Raw genomic sequence first — 17653 nt, 5'->3', positions numbered from 1 at the left:
AGATTTTTGAGAAAATTGACAAACATTCTAAAGTTTAATGGAAGAATAAAGGTTCTCAAGTAGTCAATTTGACCATGAAAAGCAAAGAAGGACAAATTGTCCTACCGATTAATTATGAAGGCATACTACAAAAGCATAGCACTAAAACAATGGATGCTGGCCTGGGAGCAGGCAAATGGACCACAGTATGCAACAGAGCGCTAAAAAATGGATCTAGGTATTATTGGACCTGGTGTATGATCTTTAAAAAAGATGATTCCACACTTTTAAATCAGCCAAAGGGCTGTAAGTTAAAGTTGAAGAATCTTCTTTTTCCCTTCAGCTTTATTGAGATAAACTGTCACTTACTATTGTGTGAGTTTAAGGTGTACAACACATTGATCTGATACATTTATATACTGCAAAATGATTACCACCATACCATTAGCTACCACTTCCATCCTGTCCCATGGTTACTATTTCTTTTTGTGGTGAGAACATTTAAGATCTCCTCTCTTAGCAACATTCACGAATAAGACAGAGTACTGTTAGCTATAATCACCATGCTGTTCATTAGATCCCCAAACTTGTTAATATGATAAGTGGATGTTTGTACCCTTTATCCAATATCTCCCCATTTCCCCCACCCTCCAGCCCCTGGTAGCCACCACCGTACTCTCTGTTTTTCTGAGTTTGATTTTTTTAGATTTCACACATAAGTGATATCATACAGTATTTGTCTCTGTCTGATTTATTTCATTTAGCATAACGCCCTCAAGGTTCATCCAAGTTATTGCAAATGGCAGGATTTCATTCTTTCTCATGGCTGAATAATATTCCACTATATAGATATAATATATATATATTGTATATACACATTTACACACATTATATACATACACACACACATACCACATCTTCTTTATCCATTCATCTGTTGTTGGACACAAGTTGTTTTCATATCCTGGCTATTGTGAATAATGCCGCAATGAACATGGGAGTACAAGTATCTCTACCAGATCTTTATCTCAATCCCTTTTGGATATATATCCAGAAGTGAGATTCCTAGGTCGTATGGTATTTCTATTTTTAATTTTTTGAGGAACTGCCGTACTTTTTCCTTAGTGGCTGTACCAATTTGCATTTTCACCAACAGTGCGCTAGGGTTCCCTTTTCTCCACACCCTCACCTACACTTAGCTCATCTTTTTTGATGATAGCCTTTCTTGGTGTAAAGTGATATCTCACTGTGGTTTTGATTTGCATTTCCCTGATGCTTAGTGATGTTGAGCACATTTTCACATACCTCTTAGAAAGTTGAGTAACAATCTTCAAGGAAGTAGAAAAAAACAAAAAATGCCAAGAGATGCAAATAAAAGAGAAAAGGCTGGAAAATTAGAGTTTTAGTCCAGTACGGTCAAATTACAGAGTCCTAAAAACACAGTGCCAAAAAGAGCACCATGGTTTTTAATGATTTATGAATTATGCAAGTAGGTACACCAAACATATCAGAGTTGGACTCTGGAGGAAGGGGGCAAATGGCAATGTCACTCATAGATGAGGAAAACACAGTTAAAGCAAAGGGGTGGGGGGGCTCGCGTGGACTGAATAAGACAGTATGGGTTTGTAAGGAGTATCTCTGCCTTTATGGAGACAGGGAAAGGTTAGGACTAAAAGCATGATGCTTAGAAAGGGAGAAAATAATTCACGTAGTCAGCCATGTGGAAACAACTTTGAAAGGGAACTTCCTTATCGCCCCTTCCCTCCTTAATTTATTGTGTCACTCTGGCTCCAAAGGAACAAGTCAAAGAGAAAATAAGATTCTTTGCAATTGGATTCTTTAAAAATGGTGGTAATTCAATAATATTTCCTCTCAAGGGAATGAAAGTACAGAGCAGGCTGAAGCTGGCACTTATCTAAATTTCATTTCACTCATAGTAAAGTAGCAAAAGACAGCATGATTTATACCTACATCAGGAAGATGTGAGACAGACCATCAGTAGCAGTTTCCTACCAAGAAACAAGGCAAGAATGCTGCAGAAAGACCTTCAGGATTCCCCAGCACCTGTAGAATGAGATCATTCACCATCTTGCTTGTACTGACCCTTTCCAGCCTCAATTTCCATCCCACCCCTAGCATGGGAACTCAGCTTCACCCAAACAGACGGACTCATTGTTCCACTAACAGTCCTCGAGACTTTCTGACCACCTGCCTGGGAAACATTCCTTGCTAATGCCTCTCTAGTGGCCTGTTCAAACCATTTCCTGTGATCCTTTCACATGTCTCTCATCCTAGGTGAACGTCCCATTATGAACCGCTAGAGCACTTGTGGTTTACACCATTCACTGACTGATATTCTCTTTTAGCATTTTGAAGATATCATTTCATTGTCTTCCAGAGTCCATTGTGTCTGCTTAGAAGTCAGTTATTAATTTATGGTTTAATATCTTTAATCCATTTTTGAAAATTCTCAACTATGAACTCTTCAAATACTGCTTCTGTCCCACTCACCTTCTCCTCTCCTTATGAGACTCCTTTCTGTAACTTCTTTGTCTCTCACTCTCACTTGTTTTTTTCATCTTTTCATCTCTTAATACTGTATTCTGGATATTGTCTTCCAGTCCCTCAAAAACTCATTAATTCATTAATTCTCTCTTCAGCTATCCATTCTGCCGTTAAACCCAGAGTTCCTAATTTTGATTGTTGTATTTACAGTTCTAGAATTTCCCTTTTTTTAATAGTTTATTTTTATCTGTCAAAATGGTCTCATCTTTCATCTCTCAATGAATGCAGCAAGCATAATTATTTTAAAGTCTGAGTTTTATAACTTCATTCCCTAGATCTCCTGTGGGTCTCTGGTTCCTGCTGGTTGTCATTTATATTGTTTTGTTTCCTTGTGTGCCTGTTTAGTTTTTTTTTTTTTAGGTGAAATTAGCATAAAAATCATTTTAAAGTATGCGAGTCAGTGGTATTTAGTACATTCACAATGTTGTGCCATCACTACTATTTAGTTCCAAAATATTTTCATCACCCTAAAAGAAAACCCTGTATCCATTAAGCTGTGACTTCCCACCCGCCACCTTCATTCCTGGGCCCCAGGCAACTGCAAATGTACTTTCTGTTTCTATTTATGTCTTTGTATTTAAATAGGTTTCTTGTAGGCAGCATTTAGTTGGGTCTTGCTTTGCATGGGTCCCCCTGCTGTGTACTGTCACCTAAAAACTCTTAAAGCAATAAGCTGGGGCAACCATTTGTTTCCCTGATCTCAGGGGTCACTGTCCTTTGTTGCCGTGTCCAGTCTCTGGAAAACCACTGTTTCATATATTTTGTCTGTTTTGCTTTTTTCTTTTGGTTGTTTCAGGTGGGAGAATAAGTACAATCTCTGTTGCTCCACCTTGGCTAGAAGCAGAATTCTGCTGCCCCCCACCTTTTTTTTTTGGTGAAGAAGATTGGCCCTGAGCTAACAACTGTTGCCCACTTTCCTCTTTTTGCTTGAGGAAGATTGTCACTGAGCTAATATCTGTGCCAATCTACCTCTATTTTGTAAGCCACAGCATGGCTTGATGAGCAGTGTGAGGTCCATGCCTGGGATCCAAATTCTCGAACCCCCGGCTGCCGAAGCGGAGCGCGGGAATTTAATCACTACGTCACAGGGTCAGCCCTCTGCTGCCCTTGTAAACCATAATTTCTGTGCTTCAGTTTAGCAGTTAAATTCATGCTATTCAATTTTAATTAATTAATTCAATTTTCATTTTAGCTTTTTTTTCGAGGCACGCTGTTATTCGATCACATTTTAACCAAGACATTCACCATCCTGAAATCCTTCCCTGGTAGTTTGTATTGTATAAAATATGCTCATTTCTTCCAGGTTAACTTCCTTTGCCTGTAACCAGCAAGTGCCAGCCTCCATACCCTCTTTCCCCTGGGAGCCGGCAAGAACACATGTTTATGAACTGCCGAAGGTGGCCCTAGTCGTCGGACACACTGACTCTAGCTGGGCTCTCTACTAAAACTGGGGTCATCCCACCCCAGGATGTGCATAGACTCCTCCGGCTCCATGCAAGTCTCAGAGCTCTGGTGGTTTTGACATTTGTTTTAAAATCCAACGTAGTTAACTTTTAGATGTTGGTAGATTTTTAAAAATAATTTCCATTTCCCGAAGATTTTTCTGGGTTGAGTTTTCTCCTCTCTCCTCATTCTTGATTATTATTATTATTATTTGTTGTTTGTTGCCATCACCCTGTAATGCTTCTGAATAATCCAGATGCTGTCCACTCCCCAGCCCAGACTGTCTTGGGTGGAACTTTGTCTGAGAACCACTGGTGCTGTGATGAACACGTGACCAGGTGCCACGACGGTCTTGTCAGAGGCAGACGTTGTGACAGTCCCCACCGACGGGCTGACTAGAGATCCCGTTGGCTTTGACATGCTACAACCAAAGAGCATTTAAACAAAAAGCAGGCTTTATGTCGGGCTCAAACCCTGCCCATCATAAACCACCTTCCCTGCGGTAGTCGCCCCATCCCTCCTTGCCCTTTCTCAGACTTCTTGAAAGAACCGTCTGTACTTGCTCCTTCCGTTTCTTCACACCTGGCCCACTTGCAATCTGGCTTTCACACCCTGAGGTCTCTCACCAGTTCCTGCAATCGCCCTTCAGGCCCCGTCCTGCTTGCACGGGCAGCATCTGACCCTGTAGCCCCATCTCCGCCCCTTCCCCTGCTTCCCTGCCACCTCTCCGCTCATTTTCTGCCCCCTCCTTTTGTTCCCTTCTTGTTTGGTTGATGGTCCTTGGGGGCTTTGTCCCCAACCTGTTCTCTTCTTCCAGGAGATCCCTGGTCTCCTATGGCTTTGATGACCCTGCCCCTGAAGGAGGGTTGGGGATGAAGAATGAAGACTTTATAGATTAGGGGAGTGTGCCAGGCCTTGGATTAGACCCGGAGTGGATTGCTGGGGAGGAGAATTAAGTCAGCTGGAGGAGGCTGGAGACGCTAAGGACTTGCCTGCTGCTTCCAGGTGTGGCCCCTAAACACTGATGAGTCAGTATCGCTTGTGGATCCAGAACAGGGGAAATGTAAACTATACAAGGCAAGATGCTCTCACAGTCAAATTATTATAACACCTGATATTTCATGCAAGCAGGGAGCAGCATATCAACCTGGAACACTGAATAAAGATTCATTGTATAAAGTGCTAAGAGGGGTACGATTCATATGTTGAAACTCCCCTCCCTGGGGGGAAAGAACCCTCAGATGTGTTTGTTCCAGTTTTCTTTACGCACGTGTATGTGGTACAGAGAAGTCACAGGGGATGCTATCCTTCTATGGTTGCTGGCTCAACACCAGAACCCGTTAACCATGATTGTGTCCAGTTGCCTGTCTCAGCCTGGAAATCTTCTGCCTTCCTGCTATGACTTGACCCTCCCTCCTTCCTTCCCAGCTGAGCCTGCAGCTGCCTTTCCCAGGAAGTCCTCTCCCGCCCACTGCCTGCCCCTTGCACACGAACAAACGTCTGGTCGTTCACACTCCCTTCTGCTGTGACTCAGGGGCTTCATATGAACCTTTCTTCTTCAGCCAGTCTGTTGGCTTCTTGAAGGCGAGGCTTGTCCCTCAAGGGACTCAGTGAAGCACCCCACCCGCCATGAGCACTCTGTATTTGGTATTTGTGGACTGGATTTGTCTGTAGCTTCCTGCAGGAGGGCAGGGATTCCTGCCGAGGGGCGGCACTGGCAGGGCTTGTGCGGCTCACCTCCGCCTCAGCCACCCCTGTCAGCCATAAAGAGCCGCTGGAGAGTGCTGATGTGGTCCCTTGCCAGCTCCGCACCAGGCAAATAGTGCCCTACTGAGAATGAGGGAGACAGGGCGGAGGGAAAACACGTCAGTCCACCCGTCTCACTCACTCGGCAGCACGTCCCACCCCATGAACCCTTGGAGGGCATTAGTGATGGGAGGGAGAGACAGCCAGTCTATCCTGGACTGTGTCCAGCCCCTGGTCAGCTCAGGCTGTGTGTGTGTATGTGTGTGCGCACACGTGTGGTGAAAGGACTAGAGCTTAATAATTGGATATTACACTGTAGCATTCCAGTCATTCCAACTATCCAAATCCATTTCTCTTCCCTTGAAGTTGAGCTCCCTTAAAGTTCACGACCTGAAGACTCACCACCCATGACCCTCCTTGTGGCTGATTTTGGCTCACCTCCTCGTGCCGTAGCCACTTTAGCACCTGACTGATCTGGGACTCTCTACTCTTCTCCTGTCACTTCTGTACCTCGGAGGAGCCACCACACTCTGGATTCTCAGTCCTTCATCATCTCAACAACCATCCTCTCCCTCCACAACACCTCAGCTGCCCACAGCCTAATCCCAGATCTTATTTTCACAAATGAATGCACCACATTCAAAAGCTTGCTTGGCACCACCATCTCCTGTGGTTCCCACTCTCCGCAGAATCTCAGCCCCAACAGCGGGACCCACGGGACCTGGGCTGCAGCCAGAGTCTCACTCTCTTCATCCGGCTTAGACTATCTGTGGTCCAGCACGTCACCACCTGCCTTCTGATACCCTTAATCGCCTTGCACCCTTTCTCTCCACTGGGACAAAACCCTAGTGCCAGTTAACCAGAACCATCCAGCCATAGGATCTGAGGAGCAGGTACCAAAGGGACAGGGATGTCATAGCTGAGATTCTTCACAAATCTCAAATAAGCACCAACTCTGCCAGCCAGGCTCACCACATTCTCTCCTCCTGAACAGTCTATTTCACACCCTGCCCTTTCTCCTCTTCTTCCCACTCCATCTCAAGCTCTGCAGAGAGCCACTGCTTCTCGGGGAAGTAAAAGCCCTCTGCTCCTAGGAGTGGGGCAGGAGCCCTCTTGGGCTCAGGATCCTGTACCAGAATAAAGCCTACAGCCACTGCCACTGCACTGAACTCCTAACTCTGGCATGGAGTTCGGCCTGGCCTGGATGTGGAACAGAGCAGCTTCACAGAGACGGGGTCAGAGAGCATCATTCATCTCCCTTATGGTGGGGCTAGTTCTTCCCTGCCCTGTGCAGAAACACTCGGGCAGCTCCTAAGATTTTTCTGGTTACTTATGAGTAACGAAACGTCCTCTAGTCACTGTAAGTAACTAAAGTGTGGTGTCCAGCATAATAAACTTTAAACTTCACATCTTCTGCCATGACACCTGCATGGGGACAGGTCCTGATACGCGTCACTTTTCTCTCCAACCTTTCCCATGACTTTTGCTCCTCCCTTTGCTGCCGTTTCTGACCGTGCCCCCCCACCCCCCGGGGGAGGGAGGAGAGGATGAAGCACACCTGGACCAGACCATGGGGGTGGGGTGAAGGTCATGGGACCCTCAGGGAACAGAGCAGGGGTGAAGACGGAGAACAGACCTCAGATTCTGCCCAGTGTTTGCAGGCAGATTCTTGGCTAAGAAGCCGTCTCCTGTTTCATCGTGCCCTCCCCGTCTTCTAGTGTGCTATTTCCTGCCTTCCCACCCTGGACCCTCAGTGCTCCCAAAGTTGATCTCTCCATGTGCAGTCCATCCCACTCCACTGCCTCAACCAAAAGCATCACTGACATTGCTGCCAGGTATGCCCAGCTCCCAACCATACCAACCTCTCCGAAGGAACACCCCCAACTCATTAGCTGTGGGACTCCTTCGGGTCTTAGCATGTCCTCCAAATATATTTTTCTTGCTCCCTCTGTGACCCCACTAGATGGTGAGTGCCTTGAATCATGCCTTATTCATCTGGGTATCCCTTTAACAGTACCCTAATCTCAAAGACGGTTGTTTAGATGTTAATAACAGCAGTTTGTCAACTCTCCAAAACGGAAGTAGGTGGTGAAAGTAGGTGGTGGAAGTAGGTGGCGGTCGGCTGGTAATAGCCAAAGGCGAGTGCTGAAACAATCGAGTTGAAAATCTTATTCACCGCGCGCCCTCTTGTGGAAAAGAAGACAAAAAACACTATGTTACTACCTTGCGTGACGAGGATTTAGTTCTTTCCCTAACACCTCCTCCTCCTCTAAATATAGCTATAATACAATATTAATGAATAAAAATATATTTAAACATAAATATATTAATCTATATTTAAATATAATTACATTCTATCTAAATGTAGTTATTAATGATTAATAAATTAATGACTCATCTTCACCATATTATGATTTATGATTTTGTAAGTACTGTTCACAGATGAGCCAAAGTATTGTATAATTACATTTTCTTTCTGGTAATGTCCTTGTGTGTTTGGCTCCTGGAAAATCACTACAGTGCTTCATTTTTTTCGTTTACTTCATTTTCTAGCTACTTAGCAAAATTAATGCCCAAACTCTCTGCTGAAGCTGTAAGGTCCTCTCAATATTGTTAAACAAATCTGGAACCTCCAACAACACTACTTTTAAAAATGACTGAAGCTATTTTCAGTGCTACCGTTTAAAATGAGACTAATTATTTACCTTCTCATTTGTTGCACAGCTATCATCCTGGGATCCCACACTTGCTGCCTTTTCAGACTTTTGATGAATAGATGTTCTGAATATTAATAAGCCAAATTTTTCTTTTTTTCCTTTTGGTGAGGAAGACTGGCCCTGAGCTAACATCTGTTGCCAATCTTCCTCTTTTTGCTTGAGGAAGATTGTCTTTGAGCTAACATCTGTACCAATCTTCCTCTATTTTGTATGTGGGATGCTGCCACAGCATGGTGTGGGTGGGTCCACACCTGGGATCTGAACCCATGAACGCTGGGCCACCAAAGCAGAGGGCACAAACTTAACCACTATGCCACTGGGCTGGCCCCCCAAATTTATCATTTTTTCCCTTTGTGGTTAGTGCTTTTAGAGTCCTATTTTCTTTTTTTTTTTTTTTTTTTGAGGAAGATTAGCCCTGAGCTAACATCTGCTGCCAATCCTCCTCTTTTTGCTGAGGAAGACTGGCCCTGAGCTAACATTTGTGCCCATCTTCCTCTATTTTATATGTGGGACGCCTGCCACAGCATGACTTGCCAAGCAGTGCCATCTCTGCACCTGGGATCTGAACCAGCGAACCCTGGGCCAGCGAAGCGAGAACGTGCAAACTTAACTGCTGTGCCACCTGGCCAGTCCCTAGAGTCCTATTTTTAAAATCTCTCCCTATCCCAATGTCTTAAAGATGTTTTCCTACATTACATTCCAAATCTTTATTGTTTTGCTTTGCACATTTGTGTCTACAATTGACTTAGAAATGATTTTTGCATATGGTGTGAGGTAGACATGAAATTTTATTTTACTTTTCCTACATAGGTATTTAATTGACCCAACGTCATTTATTGAAAAGAACACTTTCACCCACCATTCTGCAGTGCCATTTGTGTCGCTCATCAAGTAACCATGCATTTGTGAATCTACTCCTGAGACCTTTAATCTCTTCCACCGACGTGTTTATTTATCCTTACATTAACGCCACAGTCTTTTAGTTACCACATATTTTTACTACATCTAGATAGCCAACAGAACAAGTCCTACCCCCTCATTCTCTCCTTTGAGAGCGCCTTGGCTCTTCTTTAACTCTTTGCATTTCCATATAAATGTTAATATAAGTTTTTCAATTTCTAGAAAAAGTGTTGAAAATTTTATTGTTTGCATTGTCTACAGATAATTTTTGAAAGAATTGTTATTTTTACAACATCATGTCTTCTAATCCATGAACACAAGATATCACTCCATTTATTTAGGTCGTCTTTAATTTCTCTCAATAATTTCTTTTATTGGATCCTTAATAATTTTCTCTATAAATGTTATTTTATAGACTCTGTTGGATTTTTTTAGAAATTGTGGTAAAATATACACAAGATAAAAGTTACCATCTTAACCCTTTTTTTTGTTTGTTTTGGTGAGGAAGATTGGCCCTGAACTAACATCTCTTGTCAATCTTCCTCTTTTTGCTTGAGGTAGATTGTCCCTGAGCTAACATCTGTGCCAGCCTTCCTCTGTTTTCTTTGTATGTGGGACACCACCACAGCATGGCTTGCTGAACGGTGTGTAGGTCCACACCCAGGATGTGAACTCGCAAACCCTGGGCCACCAAAGTAGAGCATGTGAACCTAACCACTACGCCACCAAGCCAGCCCTCCATCTTAACCATTTTTAAATGTTCAGTTCAGTAGTGTTAAGTATATCCATGTTGTTATGCAACCAATCTCCAGAACTCTTTCCATGTTGCAAAATTGAAACTCTACCCATCAAAGGACAACTCTTCGTTCCTTCTCCCCCAGCCCCTGGTGACCACCATTCTGTTTTCTGTCTCTATAAATTTGACTACTCTATTGATTCCACCCAGGTTAGTGGAATCATATAGTATTTACCTTTTTGTGACTGGCTTATTTCACTTAGCATAATATCCTCAAGATTCATCCACACTGTAGCATGTGTCAGAATTGCCTTCCTTTTTAAGGCTGAATAATATTCCATTGTGTGTATATACTACATTTTGCTTATCCATTCATCTGTCAATGGACATTTGTGTGGCTTCCGTCTTTTGGCTATTGTGACTAAAGCTGCTACAAACATAGGTGTGCAAATAACTCTTCAAGATCCTGTTTTCAATTCTTTCGTGTATATACCCAGAAGTGGAATTGCTGGATCATATAACAATTCTATTTTTAATTTTTTGAGGAAGTATAGTATATAGTTTTGATTCTTCTTACATAATTATTTTTAAATAATGGGGGAAAGTCATATTACAAATATTATAGACTGTGTTCTTTAAATTATTTTATATGTTAATCCAAAATATTTTACATAAATCATGGCTCTATATCAAGCAAAAATTGATGAATTATATTTTTTAATTCCCAAGTGCTTTTGAGAAATTGCACACTAATGTCAAAGGTGCTCTCCAGTCAAATTAGGTTGGGAAATACTGTATTTGCTGAAACACTGAATTTGGAGCAAGAAGCAGATTAATCAGTGCAGGAAGTGAGTAAGGACAGCTGTTTAATTAAGAGGTATTCATTGAGTGTGTACTCATATGTGTGTTTTTGATGGATAATGTAAAAAAGGAATGAGACACAATCCTAAAAGATACACACACACACACACACACACACACACACACAATGGAATACTACTCAGCCCTAAGAAAGGACAAAATCATCCCATATGCAACAACATGGATGGACCTTGAGGGTATTATATCAAGCAAAATAAGCCAGACAGAGAAAGACAAACACCTCATGATTTCACTCATTTGTGGAAGATAAGCAAACACATGGATATGAGAACAGATTAGTGGTTACCAGAGGGGAAGGGAGTTGGGGGGTGGACTAAAGGGGTAAAGAGGCACATATATATGGTGATGGATAAAAATTAGACTATTGGTGGTGAGCACAACACAGTCTATACAGAAACTGATAAATAATAATGTACACCTGAAATTACACAATGTTATAAACCATTATAACCTCAACAAAATAATTGAAAAATTAAAAAAATAATAATAAAAGGAGGTGAGACGTGGAGCCACACTTAGACACAAAGAAATGAAGGCATGTGAGGACAGAGGCAGAGGCTGAGTGATGAAGAATTGCTGGCAACCATCAGAAGTTAGGAAGAGGCAAGGAAGGATTTTGCTCTAGAGCCTTTGGAGGGAGCATGGCCCTGCCAAAACCTTAACTTCAGACTTCTAGCCTCTAGAACCAGGAGATAATAAATTCCTGTTGTTTTAAGCCACCAAATTTGTGATAATTTGTTACAGCAGCCCTAGGAAACTAATGCAGCACCAAATCAGGTATCATCAAACGTTTAGTCCCAGTTTGTGGAGAACCAACTCATAAATGAATGCACGGAGCCCCACGTCTTGGGAGAGACGCAAGAAGCAAGACTCCATATGGACAGTGTGCTGAACAGCCAAGGACATAGAGCAGACTCTGAAACTCTACCGTATATCTCCCTCTCGTCAGGCTATACTGTCTTCCCAGCTATGGAGTTTCAGGACTGTATGAAATTTACCATCTTCACTTCTTCACATTAAAATGTTATGAGGCCATTATGCTTTTATTCCAATGTATCTACCTGCAGCAACTCTCTGATCCACTGGGCTCCTCCCTGTGGATTATCTGTCTTCTCTGGTAACTATGTCTTTAAATCTGTCTGAACAGTCGTCGTTAAATTTCAGATTTAACATTTTGGCTTTGTCCTTCATCTCCTTCAGACATTACCCTGGGCTCACATTACCGACATAAATCAAATTTCATATCCTTTTGTTTCCAGTTCACTCCCATAATCCCATTGCTAGTGGGAAACTGACCTTTTTATTAATTTGATCCTCTTTTTTTTTTAAATTCTTTTTGGATGTACATCATATTTCGAATTCTGTGTACATTACATCATGTTCGCCACCCAAACACTAATTATAGCCCATCCCCTCACATGTGAGCCTAATCACCCCTTTTGCCCTCCCCCCTCCCCCCTCCCCCCTCCCCCCTTCCCCAATGGTAACCACCAGTCCAATCTCCAACGATACGTGGGGTTTTTTTGTCTTTTTTTTTTTTTAAAGATTTTATTTTTTCCTTTTTCTCCCCAAAGCCCCCCGGTACATAGTTGTGTATTCTTTGTTGTGGGTTCTTCTAGTTGTGGCATGTGGGACGCTGCCTCAGCGTGGTCTGACGAGCAGTGCCATGTCCGCGCCCAGGATTCGAACCAACGAAACACTGGGCCGCCTGCAGCAGAGCGCGCGAACTCAACCACTCGGCCACGGGGCCAGCCCCTTTTTGTCGTTGTTTTTATCTTCTACTTAGATCCTCTTCCTTTTTTATTCATGTATTTATGGAGCATGAATTAAGTAGAGATCAATGTACCAGCCACCATAAAAGAACAAAGAACACAAGGGCACAGGATGAGTGGGACACAGACCTTTCATGACATGTACATGAGTGAAATAGACATGTCTTGGAAGATCCGATTTCCACTGGGGGGGGGGGAAGGGTGGGTGGCAGTAGCCCAGGAGATAAGAAGGAAAAGGGAAGAGGAAGTGAGGAATAACTCATGATTAGTTTAAGATGCCTGTGAAACAAACAAGTAGTGATGTTTGGTAAGCAGTCAGCTCTGTGGGGAGGAGGCTCAAGAAAAAGTCTAGGCTCAAGATATAAATTGGAACTCACTAGTATGGAGATGGTAGTTGAAGCCTTGTAGGTCGAAATAGATGAGCTAGCCCACAGAGAGCCTACAGCATGAAACATGCAGGAACCAAAGGCAGAACGACAGAGGACACTAATAATATACAAGATTGCAGAACAAGAGGAACCACTGTAAGGAGAAGTCAGGGGAGGGAGGAAGACCTGAAGACAGCAGAGGAATGAAAATGAAAGAACGAGAGTTCAGAGTGGAAGAAGTATCATAAGTAATAATGTGAAACACTGAGAAGATAAGGACTAAAATAAGTGAATTAGATTTGGCAATAGGGAAGACAGTGAAGGGATGAGGATGGAAGTCTCAATATAGAAGGCTTGAAGGAGAATGGGAGGCGCAATTATAGTTTATTCTCTATAACTGATGCTGTAATACACATAAGTAAAAAGTCAAATTGGTCTCTGAGACCTAAAATGGACAAGGGCAGTCCTTTCTCCCATCCCACCAACAGGTCCTGCTCTCAGCACAGCATCCACTTTCAACTCTTATCGCTGTTTCTATGGGGATTTATTTACACTTTTGAAATAACTTGTTAATACAGCTATTTCTTCTGATGTTTCACTTTTATTTATTATTGATTAACTTCACACTATGGAAGATAAGGATGTAGCTCTCTTACACATCTACAACCACCTCCACCATGCAGAATTCTCATCTCTCCCCCGCCCCCAATCCTCCCAATATACTTCTAACATAATTTTGGTCAGACCAGTATTCAGCGTTTGCATTTTTATGACTATATAGATATTATCCACAGCTAAGCCTTCTAATGTACTATAATTAAATTTCTGGTACACCATTTTGTTTGCCTGGATTTAATGATAGTGTTGTTTTCCCCTTTTGCTTAGTCTTTATGTACCTTTCACTAAATCTGCCACTAACTTTTAGCCAGAGTATAAATCTCTCAACATTGGGACATATAACAAACACACCTGGCACTTGTAGGGAAGGAAGACTTTTCCTCTATCCAATGTGGGTTCGTCTGGCCAGAGAACGAATTAAATTCACACGAGACAGAATAGGAAGAGAAAATTAAACAAAGCTTTATGAGGAACCATGGCCCGGGCCTTTCTTCCCGAAGGAAGAAAGGGCACCGAAGAAGTGGGGTGCACAGAGTGGTTATATACCCCAAACAGGGTGTTTCACATATGATTGAAATGTCCCTCTCACAATTGTCACAAGATTGCCCTGTCAGCACAGCACTTGATGGACACAGCAGATAGTGGGTCTGCTATCCCAGAGGGCGTAGCAGGAGGCAAGTCTACTGTCTTGAGCTAGGTGGTCACAGGTGAGCGCAGCAATCAGTTCCTAGCCTAAGGAAAGATGCTTAATCCTTAAAGAAATGCCAAAGTTGGGAGGGGGAGGGAAGTCAGTTACATGAGGTTGCCAGACAGGCACAATAAACAAAATGCAGATTTAAGTCCTTGCCTTCCCCATTGATTAAGAGTTTCTAGAGACAAGGTCATCTCCCCTTCTTCCTGGTACAGAGAGGCGGATATCTTTACAGTTGGAGAGTTCCTTTACGATGTAAATGTCTCCTAACAAAGGGTAAGTAAATTCTACTTTTCAGTTGTTTTCCTGTCTGCAAAGCAACTAGCCTCAAATAATCATCATGCCAAAGAGACATATCTTGGGGTGGCCAATTCCAGGTCCCCACAAACTCCATCTGCACCATTTTTTTTTTCTTGGAGACGTGTTCCTTGAGCTTTCCATCCCTCTGCCTCTTAACTCTGAGACATCACCTGGGATCTCCTTTCACACCCTCTGGGGAATTTCCTTCATTACCTACTAAGCTGAATCCCCTGTCCGTGTCTTCTTACTTGGTTTACTCCCTCTTTTGGGTAGACCTCCAGTAGGTAACTTTTTTTATACTTTGCATGTCTGAAAATGTCTTTATTCTCACTTTGAATAATGAGCCAGCAGAGTTTGAGTTAGAGATTAATTTCCCTCAAGATTTTGAGTGAGGGAATTGTTCATCATTTTCTAGACTGAGAAGTCTAATACCATCCTGTTTTTCAATTTTTACCTTGTGGTCTGTTCGATTCTGGAAGCTTTTAAGATCTTCTATTTGTCCTCTGACAAATAAAAATGGCAAGTAATAGGATATATTGGAATATATGAGGAAGCCATTTGGTGTAAACCTAATTCGGCCTGACCTTGTCTTTCCAAAAAGGCCTGACTGAGGCCATTGAGCATGCATTGTATATCTGCTTTAGACATTCCCTATGGCAAGAACAAAGGCCCTTGAGATAAAGGTGCAACTTCCCTCTCCCTCCCAACCTTGGCGTCTCCTTAAGGATTAAGTATCTTTCCTTAGGCTAGAAACTGACTGCTGCGCTCACCTGTGACCACCCAGCTCAAGACAGTAGACTTGCCTCCTGCTACACCCACTGAGATAGCAGACCACTACCTGCTGTGTCCATCAAGCACTGTGCAGACAGGGCAATCTTGTGACTATTGTGGGAGGGACATTTCAATCATATGTGAAACACCCTCTTTGAGGGTATATAACCACCCTGTGTACCCCCACTTCTTTGGAGTGCTCTGTTCCTTTGTGGAAAGACTCTCCTGGGTTATAATCCTAAGATTTCAGCTCAGAATAAACTCACCCAAATTTTCATTTATAGATTGGTTATGGATTATTTTCATCGACACCTCTATTTCAAGACATTCCAGAATGATATAGGTCTTCATCCCTTGTATTGAGCACACAAAGCTCTGGTCGTTATAATTGTGAATTCTTGTCTTTTGGTTCTGGGACATTTTCTTAATTTTTTTTTTTTTTTGAGGAAGACTGGCCCTGAGCTAACATCTGTGTCTATCTTCCTCTACTTTATATGTGGGACACCTACCAGAGCATGGCTTGTCAAGCAGTGCCATGTCTGTACCCGGGATCCGAACCCATGAACCCCAGGCCACCGAAGCGGAAGGTGCAAACTTAACCACTGCACCAGCAGACCAGTACTTTGAAATTTTTAAAACAGTGTCCCTTTTCATTTTCTCTATCCTTCTTTTTTGTAACCGTTACTATTTGGATGTATCTCTTGAGCCAATTCTCTAATTTCCAGTTTTTTGTTTTGTGTTCTCTGGAGAATTCCCTCATTTTTTCAATCCTTCAACTGAATTTTCTTTATCTGTTGCAGTTTTAATTTTCAAGAGATCAGTTTTAATTCCTGGATTTCTTCATTAGAGCATCCATGAAACATGAACGGGAAACAAGGTCTTCTTTTATTCTTTGAGGATATTAATTATGGTTTTTAAAAAGTTGTCTTCTTCTTCTTGCATTGTCTGTCTTCCCCGAGTTCCCATAGTTCTGTCTTATTTGTTTGCTTATCTGTGTCTCTGTCTTTCACACTGGGGGCTTTCCTCAAGTGCCTAGTGACATCCTTCACTAAAGAGCTGATTTGAAGCTCTGTCCGGGAGGGTGTTGATTGTCAGGGTCACCTGCTTGGGCCATACTGTTGGATGACCCCCATCTGTCAGGAATGCATGTCATTCCTCCTGGCCTGGTCGATGTAATAATATGCCGTTCACAGAGCTGTGGAAAGAATTAAATAAGATGACAAGTAAAAGAACTTATTACAGTGCCTGACATATAGCAACCACCCAGTAAATGTGCTCTTTTTTTTTCTACTTCATCTGATCACTTTTCGATCCTCCTGACGTGCTGCCCCTCACAAATCCCCTCTGTAGTTTATAATCCTGTTTTAGTCTCTTGCAATTCTCTTCTCCATAAGCAAAAGTAAGCCACAAAGTACTGTGTGTATCGTTTTTTCCATGCATTTCTTCTCCACTGATTCTGTTTGCCTTAGAGTAGGGAAATAGGTAATGTTTGTATTTCTATTTCTTATTTCAGCTTAAGGTATCTATATGAAGAAGGAGTGTTCTTCTAAGCAGGAAGTTTCTGCAAAAACAGGACCACATGAAGATGTTTCTGAGAGCCATAGTGAAGACATTCTCCATGAGTTCATGTTTGCAAAACCTTTGAAGCCAGGTTAGAAAGAAAGCAGAGAAAAGCATCTCATAGAAAATAATATAAATGCGATGAGTGTGGTACAATCTTTAGCTGAAACTCAGTCTTTATTTTACACCAGAGACTCCATACAGGAGAAAAACCATGTGAAGGAAAGTGACAGGGCAGAAGAGCCTTCAACTAGAGTGCAGATCTCACAAACCAGTCAATCCACAGTGGAGAGAAACTGAGTGGCTGGGATAGAGGTGGAAAACCTTGACTTAAAGCTCAACCCTCATTCAGCGCCAGAGAATCCACGTGGGGGACAAGCCCTATGACTGTCATGACTGACCAAAAATCTGTCCGTCAGAACTCAGCCCTGATTGATCATCAAAGAATCCACACTGGAGATATGTGTATCTTCAGGTTGTTTGGTAAAATATTTTACGCTGACAACCTCAGGTATCAACCCTCAGGTTGTTTGATCATCTTCAGGTGGTCTGGTATGACAGTTTATGCTAAGAATCTCAGGCAGACTTGACTTCAGAAACATCTG

Source organism: Equus caballus, chromosome 8, assembly GCF_041296265.1.
Source record: "Equus caballus isolate H_3958 breed thoroughbred chromosome 8, TB-T2T, whole genome shotgun sequence".
NCBI classification, from domain to species: domain Eukaryota; kingdom Metazoa; phylum Chordata; class Mammalia; order Perissodactyla; family Equidae; genus Equus; species Equus caballus.
Note: the sequence above shows the minus strand (reverse complement) of the source record.